Here is a 9,562-nt window from a genome sequence, read left to right as displayed (position 1 = left end):
CTCTTTTCAGGACCTCGAGTCCGTTAGGACCCACATAGGCCACAGGGTGAGCATCCCCTGCTGGCCTCACTAACACCTCTTCCAGCAGCACCCTAGTTTTCCCAGGAGGTCTCCCACCCAGGTACTGACCAGGCTCCACCCTGCTTAGCTTCAGTGGACAACCAGTCTTGGGCTACAGGGTGATAACATTAATTCACCTTGAATAACCCACATAGGCCTACTGTAAATAGTGTTAAAAGAAATGGTATCTGCAATTTGTAAAGTTGAATAACTTTTGAGAATATTTCTTTGGAATGAATTGGCTGCCAGTGATTGTGTTGTTTTGTTGAACAGTAGCAAAGAATCAAGCTGTGTCGGATAGATTCACATCCCTCGTGGCTCTCTGTTCACTTGTGTGTGTGTTCAGTCTGCGTCCAGGTGTTGTGTTTTGGCAGGCCTTCCTGAACAGATGCTATGGTGTGTGTCCCTGCATAGTGTGATATCACCGAGCCCTTGAGTTAGGAAATTAGCAAATTCCAGAGATCTCCTCTCAAGCTGTTTGTGTGAGTGTCCGTGATATGTGATATGCGGTGCAGACGGTGTGTCATCTTAATGACATATATTAGCAATATTCATATTCAGAAAAGGTTTGCATGTAATGTGAGCATTAGTGTTTGATTCACACTCAGTAAACACTAGGGCAAGGATCACATGCTAATAAGTCAGAAAGCAGTTTTGGCTTATGCTACATTCACGTAGACTCCCATCTGCTCACATCCTCAAACTTGTCAATTATTCCTTTCCATGGTGATGCTCGTAATGCCAAAATGGATCCATGTGTGGCTTTTTTGTAATGATGACAAAATGCTTGAAATTAGCGATTTAACTATTATGCGACAGAAAAACAAGAGTTCAGCCATCTTTAGAATTTTGTCTTTGAAGTTTTGTTTTTATGGCATCGCTACCGAAGAGTAATTATCTGTTGAAGTGGATTTACTATTGTAGAGGTAACTAAAGTTATCATGTGCTTTGTAATGTTTTAAGCAGATGTTATAACAAATATCAGTAGACTGGGAAGATTTTAAAACGAGCAGTTCATTCATAAATCCATAAGATCTTTCCTTCATGCTGTGGAAATACATGCCGGAAGACAGAACACAACCAGTGCAGCGCTTAAAAGGGGCGGGGCTACATAAGGTCTATACATTAACCTTTATTTCACTTAAATAGTGTAGAGGTTCCTAACTATCTTTAAAAAAAACATAAAATCACTTGATTAGCAGTTCTTCCTCATGTGTTGATTTATTTCATATTGAAGTAGGATAGAGATTTGCTATTAATAATTTGTCAAGGCTGCATTTATTTGATTTTAGTAAATCATGTAATATTGTGAAATATTGTTAAATTTAAAAGAACTGTTTTCTATTGTAATATAATTTGGTGCCCCAGAAACATTTATTATATATTACTTATTATCATCAATGTTGAGAACAGTTGTGCTTAATATTTTTGTGGAAACCATGAAACACAGCCATTGAAATGTTTGGGGTAAGATTTAAACAGAAAAAAGAAAAAGAAATTAATACTTTGGAAGCACTAAATAGATAAAAATGTGACAGAATAATTTTTTTTAAATAAATGTATATTTCAAACAAACTTTGTCAGGCTCTTTTGCACTTTCTGTGTGTGTGTGTGTGTATATATATATATATATATATATAAATAAATTCTGTCATTAATTACTCATCCTCATGTCATTCCAAACCCGTAAGACTTTCATTCATCTTCGGAACACAAATGAAGATTTTTAATGAAATCTCAGAGCTTTCTGTCAGCTACGCAACTGCCACTTTCAAACCTTAACTTTATGAAGCAACACGAGTGCTTTACTTGTGCAAAAAAAAAACATAATTGACCACTTTATTTACAAAATATGAATCTCCAGCGTACGTTGCAACAACGTCTACTCTCGTGTCAACACAACACGCATGTGTCGTTGTGTTCTCGTGAACGCACGTTGAAGATTAATATGTTGTAAATAAAGTAGTAAATTATGTTTTTCACCGACATGTGGGTGAGTAAACATTATAGCGGTCACAGATGAACTCAGTTTGGACTTTGTTTCTGTTTGCACTTTTCCCCTGTTGAGTTTGTTGGTTGTTAATTTGATTCAACATTCAGTTCAGGTGTGTGTAGTTAATTATCCTTGTTTGTCTGTGATCTTTGTTCCCTTGTTTCTGTTCATTGCTTTGTTTGTTTCGTTTGTGGATATACCTGTGGATTTTTTTAAAGACGGCCTGTTTCCCTTCATCTTTGTGTGCATTTACAACTCAACATTGTGACAATAGCATTATAGCTTAGCTAAAGCTAACAGTCATGGATTGATAAAATGAATACTTTAATTTCTTGGGGGCTTTAACTGTTGAAACTTATGTTGTTTTGGTTGGTTTTACATGAAAAATACATTAATGATTTTTCTAGACTAAAACTCCTGAAGTAGCCTAACCTCAAAATGATGTGAAGGGAGCACTAAATTGTATTCAATATTAAGTGATTTGCTTGGTCAGTAGGCCTAAGTCTGTGATTAGAACTTCCATACCTTTAGAATGATTTAAAGTTAGTCTGAAGTTAATTAATAAAGTTAATTACCTCAAGCATTATTGTACAGATCTATAATATATAGAAGAATCCTGCCTGCCTGCAGTGAAACAGATGTAGTTATCTTTTTGAAACAGGAAGTAATGCAGGTTTTCGGGTGCTGGAGTTGCGGCTTCCAAAGCAAAATAGAAGAAAATTAAAAATCGGGCTACCAAACTCAACTGAGATTAGTTCCCCACTCGGCTTTGCGCAGGAAGCAATTGGGTTGTCGTTTTGGATGTGTGCCAGTCTGCGGGAGAAAAAATGGGTGCAGTTCATCAGAGCGGTGATTCTGCCGTGAATAAGACCATCCGTCCGTTACCAAGCAACGGTTCCACTCGCTCCATCATCAGTGCCGGCCTGGGAGACGGGTGCAGAAACGTTGTTATTGATGGCTCCGTACACCCGTCTAATCTCTCGGCTGACACAGAGGGTTTAAATAACCACGAGAGAAATGAGGACAGACGCCCACGACTACGCACGCTGCCTGTGCCCCCACTGGCAGAAGAGTCAATTAAAGTTGAGGAAATTTGGACGGGAGTTAAAAGTCAAAAGTGACGTGGATAGAAGCCAATTACTATGCAATGTATTCCAGATGCTGAGTTCACCTGTTGCTTCAGTGAGTCCTGAGAGATAGGAGGCGGGCACGTGGAAACGATGGAAACCCAAATGTCGATTCATAAATGAATGTTCTATAGAGTGTACTACCTATTAAGTTATATTGACATTTTTGTTCTCTACTCTAACATGTTCCTACATTATTAGCATCAATGGTTACATGAACAACTTTAAATATCTATGAAACCTTTTCATTCAACAAATAGTGGAAAACGGTTCTTTAGATTTGAAAAAGTTCTTCACACTTAAAATGGTTATTTAACTGTTTACTGAAAGGTTCTCTGGGGAACCTAAAATGGTTCTTCATATGGCATTGCTGTGAGACCCTCCTTTTGGAGCTTTTATTTTTAAGAATGTATTGACATCCACATGATGACATCAGTATCTTGGCATCGAACCACTGTTGGGCACTACAATCCTTTGGTTCTGTTTCGAATGTTGGCACAGTTTATTGTACCACCTCTAATGTACATTAGGATCTTTCACATGTGAGTTGCTTTCTTTGTAATGCAGTGAACATCAGGCTTGTAATGCATAAGAGGCCCTTGTTTTGGATGATTTACTTGTTTTTCTCTCTTGTTTGGTAATGCATATGTTCTCTGGATGTTATTCCTGGTAAACCAGCATTATTTTCCTATAGCAACCCAGACAGCAACATAGTGCGTTTCCTGCATTGTTGTTGCTCTTGCCTCTTTATGATGACTAGCTGAATTTAGTCCTAATTTGTAAGTCGCCTTGGATAAAGGCGTCTGCTAAATGACTAAATGTAAATGTAAATGTAAATGTAAATGTAGTGTTGGCCCAGGTCCGTGCCACATCTGGTACATGTGAATTCCGACACTATGTTGCTGTCTGGAAAGAAGGTGAGATACTACATGGTCAAGTCATTGTTAATTTTGACAGCAAATTTTGATTTAGTTTTATTTATAGTCTTTTGAATAAAATGGCATTTAATTGTAGTCATATTTTAGTCATCTGAATTGTTTTAGATTTAATCTTTTAGTCAACTATCCTCCCTGGTTTCACAGACAAGCCAGACTAAAATGCACAGCCTATTTGAGCTGTTTTAACTGAAAGTTTCTTACACTGACATATCTTAAAACATGTCAGTGCCATTATTTTGTATCAAGATGCACACCAGTAATGTTTTTTTTCTTCTTCTTTTTTCTAATGCACGTTTATAAAATAAATAAATGCCCTAATTGAACTATGGCCTAATCCTGGATCTCTACAGTAGATTTAGTCAACTAAAATCGAATGTGTTTATTAAATTGTAATGCTGCCCAATATTTTTTGTGGAACCCGTGAACCATTCAAAAGTGTGGGTTTAAAAAACAAAAGCAGTAAACATAAATTAATATTATAATATGCATTAAATTGATCAAAAATGACAGTAAAGACATTTCATTTTACAAAAGATTTCTATTTCAAATACAGATTCATCAAAGAATCCTGAAAAAATGCATCAAATATCTACAAAAATATTTAGCAACAGAAACTGTGTTTAACATTGATAAAAAGACCATTTATTAATAACTGAGAACCAGTTATAATTGATAACAACTGAACATCAAATAAGCATTTTAGAATGATTAATATATTATAAAGAAATAAGCATATTGGACGGATGATGTTACACTGAAGACTGGAGTAATGGCTGCCGAAAATTCAATTTAGCCATCAAAGAAATAAATTACATTTTAATACATAGTACAATAGGAAACAGTTATTTTAAATTGGAAGAATATTTTTAAATATTACTGTTTTTATTGTATTTTTTGGCATAGACACTTCTCTCAAAAACATGAAAAGAATTTTTTTCCAAACGTTTGACTGGTAGTGTATGTGGAGTCAATGTCCCTTGAAGAGGATCCCATTTCCCGACTATCTAATTGCATCTTCACATCATGAAATGTATGAAAACCATTAAAGGTTGCTTGGGCAGCAAAAACCATGTTAAACGGACGATCACATAAGACTTTATGTCCCATTCATTGTTGAATGCATGTTCAATTTTTGTGGACTTGGAGCTGCAAATTTGCATAACGAAAAGACATTAGAGCAGGAGACGATGTTAACACCACAGATTGACTCAACTGGGAATGAAATTCTCGTTTTGGCAATGCAAGTTAAAAAGGATGCAAACTTCAATTAAGAAGAGATGCTGTGGTTTACAGTCGTGGGAAACTGATGTAGATGGCATATTTTAACGTTCTGAATTTATAATTTTTTATTCAAAACAGAAGCCTTGGAGCATGACATAATTTGTTGTGAACATCAAAATAGTTTTGCATGCTTAAAATGTAGTGACAATTTTTTCCCCATCTCTGGCTCTTCTAAGAGTTATTGCGTGAGGTTTCTCGATCTCATTACGTATGCCGTTCTCACTCAGTAGCGTTTGGCCCCATTTTGCCACCGTTAAGATGGGCTGTTGGGTGCTTCGGTTTCACTTTAACTAATCTTCTAAAATGATCTCAGCAATGCATGCAGGATGAATGCTACCAAACTCATTATCATTCTTGCATCACTCCTTTGCAAACTCTGAGCTTCCTCAAGCTGCCTGAAGAAGCATGTTCAAGAAGGGGGAAAATACGCCACTGCACACATCTGAAATTCAAATTCGCTCTGTATGAATTATTTGAGGCCCAAATTCTCAATTAATTTTATCCACAGCGTATAATATATGTGCTGCATACAGCTTTCGGCGAAATACAAAAGCAGCAATTGCCTGAAAGGGAATTTCGTAGTCGTGTGCATTAGCTCATGCCAGTATTATCATTTTAAATTGAGTTATGTGCTTAAACAAGCAGTGGAGTTGCTCCTGGTGCTCTTCTCAAGACACCACTGTTGTTTGTCTTGCATGCCCAAAACTGCAGTTGAGCTGTTTTTACTGCAGTATTTGTTCGAACACTTACAAAAAAGTGTCATAAAGTAAAGTACCATGGTATTACATTTACATTTTACATTTATGCATTTGGCAGACGCTTTTATCCAAAGCGACTTACATTGCGTTATCCTATACATTTATACATAGGTATGTGCAATCCCCTGGGATCGAACCCACAACCTTGCGTTGTTAACGCAATGCTCTTACCACTGAGCTACAGGAAAGCCTGTATTAACATGTTGTTGTTTTTTCCCCCCACACATACAGTGGAGAAAATAATTATTTGATCACCTGCTGATTTTGTAAGCTTGCCCACTTACAAAGAAATTAAGGGTCTATAATTTTTTATGGTAGGTTTATTTTAACGGATAGAGACAGAATATCAACCAAAAAATCCAGAAAAAACACATTATATATAGGTTATAAATTGATTAGCATTTGATCGAGTGAAATAAGTATTTGATCTCCAACCAACCAGCAAGATTTCTGCCTTCCACAGATTGGTTATGTGCCCATGTGGAACACAGATTAGTCCTGCCACTTTAAGAAAGTACTCCTAATGCCAGCTCGTAATGTGTATAAAAGACACCTGTCCACAGAATCTATATCTTCCATTCCAACCTCTCCACCACCATGGGCAAGACCAAAGAGCTGTCAAAGGACATCAGGGACAAGATTGTAGACCTACACGTGGCTGGAATGGGCTACAAGACCATCAGCAAGAAGCTTGGTGAGAAGGAGACAACTGTTGGTGCCATTATTCAGAAATGGAAGAAATACAAACTAACCATCAATCACCCTGGGTCTGGAGCTCCATGCAAGATGTCGCCTCATGGGGTACGGATGATTATGAGAAAGGTGAGGGATCAGCCCAGAACTACACGGGAGGAGCTTGTTAATGATCTCAAGGCAGTTGGGACCACAGTCCCCAAGCAAACAATTGGTAAAACACTATGCTGCAATGGATTGAAATCCTGCAGCACCCGCAAGGTCCCCCTGCTCAAGAACCTACATGTAGAAGCCCATCTGAAGTTTGCCAATGAACATCTAATGATTCAGAGAAGGCTTGAGAGGAAGTGCTGTGGTCAGATGAGACCCAAATTGAGCTCCTTGGCATCAACTCAACTCGTCGTGTTTGGAGGAAGAGAAATGCTGACTATGACCCCAAGAACACTATCCCTACAGTCAAGCACGGAGGTGGAAACATGCTCTGGGGCTGTTAACGGGGTCGCACACCGGACGAGAAGCTCAGCGCCACGTCTTTAAAAATGTAACACATTATTCTCTATGAGAGTACACACACCGGCGGCGCCATTCGGCGTCTGTCCGCGGCGCCCAGCTACGGCTCAGGACCTTGTTCAAAATCCTGCCGCGCCACAGAGCGCCATTTACATAGTTTTATATAAAATTTACATTTATTTGTCTAAACTAAATGTATATTGCAGCACAGGGTGAAGTCAGTATATACATTAACGACAATTTGAGACAAATAAATGTACATTTAATATAAAACTATGTAAATGGCGCTCTGTGGCGTGGCAGGATTTTGAACAAGGTCCTGAGCCGTATCTGGGTGCCGCGGACAGACGCCGAATGGTGTGGTGTACACTGATAGAGAATAATGTGCTCGAATTTTAAAGACGCAGCGCTGCGCTTCTCATCCGGTGTGCGGCCCCCTTAAGGGTACAGGACCACTTGACTGTTTTGAGGGACTGATGTACCATAAAATCTTGGACGAGAACCTCATTCCTTCAGCCAGAACACTGAAGATGGGTCGTGGATGGGTCTTCCAGCATGACAATGACCCAAAACATACCATCCAGGCAACAAAGGAGTGGCTTAAGAAGAAGCACATTAAGGTCTTGGAGGACGTGGCCTAGCCAGTCTCCATACCTTAATCCTATAGAAAATCTGTGGAGGGAGCTGAAACTTCGAGTAGCAAAGTGACAGCCAAGAAACCTTAAGGATTTAGAGAGGATCTGTAAAGAGGAATGGACCAAAATCCCTCCTGAGATGTGTACAAACCTGGTGACCAACTACAAGAAACGTCTTACCTCTGTGCTTGCCAACAAGGGTTTCTCCACCAAGTACTAAATTATGTTTTGCTTGGGGATCAAATACTTATTACTCATCAATTTATAACCCATGTAATGTTTTTATTTTTATTTTTGGTTATTTTTTTTTTTTAAGGTGCCATTGTTACAGTGTAATTATATATTTAAGTACTGAGTAATATTAATTAACTACATGTACTTACTATAGGATTAATGTTTAGTTGAGGGTTAGTTGCATGTAATTATGCATAATTTACTGTTATTACTATGGTAAGTACATGTAACATATGTAACAAGGACACTGTAAAATAAAGTGTTACCTTATTTTTTTTATATATATTCTGTCTCTATCCGTTAAATAAACCTACCATAAAATGATTGACCCTTCATTTATTTGTAAGTGGGCAAACTTACAAAATCATCAGGGGATCAAATAATAATTTTCTCAACACTGTTTGTGTTTTCTTGGTCAGTTTTTAAAGATTTTCCATTTCATTTGGATACCAGTACATGAACATGGTAATCATTATGGTAGTATCATCTTACACCATCATTGTACCATGGTGGCACCATAACACTTGCAAATAGTTAATAAATCTTTAAAGACCGCATGACATCACTCGACAGGCGCAGTTTTCTTTGCTGTGTGGATTTCCTATTGAAATAGGAAGTATTGAAGTTCTCATCCCATTTTTAATAGCCAATAGTCTTTGGATACATGTAAGTGTAACTTGAGTCATCAATATTTTGTAATGATGTCATTTTTGTACATTTAAATTGTATATATGTTCTAAAAGTTACTTTTATCAACTTTTAGGTGTACTTATATAAATAGATTGTCCTCAAAGATGACAGGTATGGACTAAAATCCACAGACAAATATGAATTCATGGGGTCTTTAACATTCTCCCCTGACACCGGTTACAGAAGTGGTTAATTTGGGCAAATAAAATTTCATGTCCTGTAAGATTAATAAACATTAGGAAGATCTCTTCCGCCTACTGTAGGCCTAACGATCCTCTTCACTGTCATAACATTAACGAGGCATCAAAGATGGTGTTTTAATGCCCACTGTCTGTATTTCCTCCCAGCACTCACTGATATAATGCCATTATTGTTGTTTGTAATTAAACAATTTTATATAAGGGAGTGAAAAAATTCGAACAATCATCAGAAACGCTTTGGAACAACTCAGAACGTCAGTGGAGAAAGGCATATAGTTCATCATAACATCGCAAAATATACACCATACACCCGCTATATGAATAAATCTACCCGATTTTTCATATCACCAAAAATATATACCGGGATATGTTGACGTGATTGGTTACAATGTAGTTTGTGACGTCAGAAAGACCAGCGATTTCAAACTGTGTTTTTGAGACTG

At 37.6% G+C, this 9,562-nt stretch overlaps 1 long non-coding RNA gene across 1 annotated transcript in view; it reads right to left on the bottom strand.

Annotated features, from left to right (window-relative positions):
• LOC309508603 overlaps window positions 1-9,562 on the bottom strand; it is a 321,712-nt gene that overhangs the window by 80,154 nt on the left and 231,996 nt on the right. The gene's annotated exons all lie outside the window — the stretch shown is intronic.

This window comes from Leuciscus leuciscus (genome assembly GCF_965113295.1).
Source record: "Leuciscus leuciscus genome assembly, chromosome: 10".
Lineage (NCBI taxonomy): Eukaryota > Metazoa > Chordata > Actinopteri > Cypriniformes > Leuciscidae > Leuciscus > Leuciscus leuciscus.
Note: the sequence above shows the minus strand (reverse complement) of the source record. Positions and strands in the feature narration are given on the sequence as shown.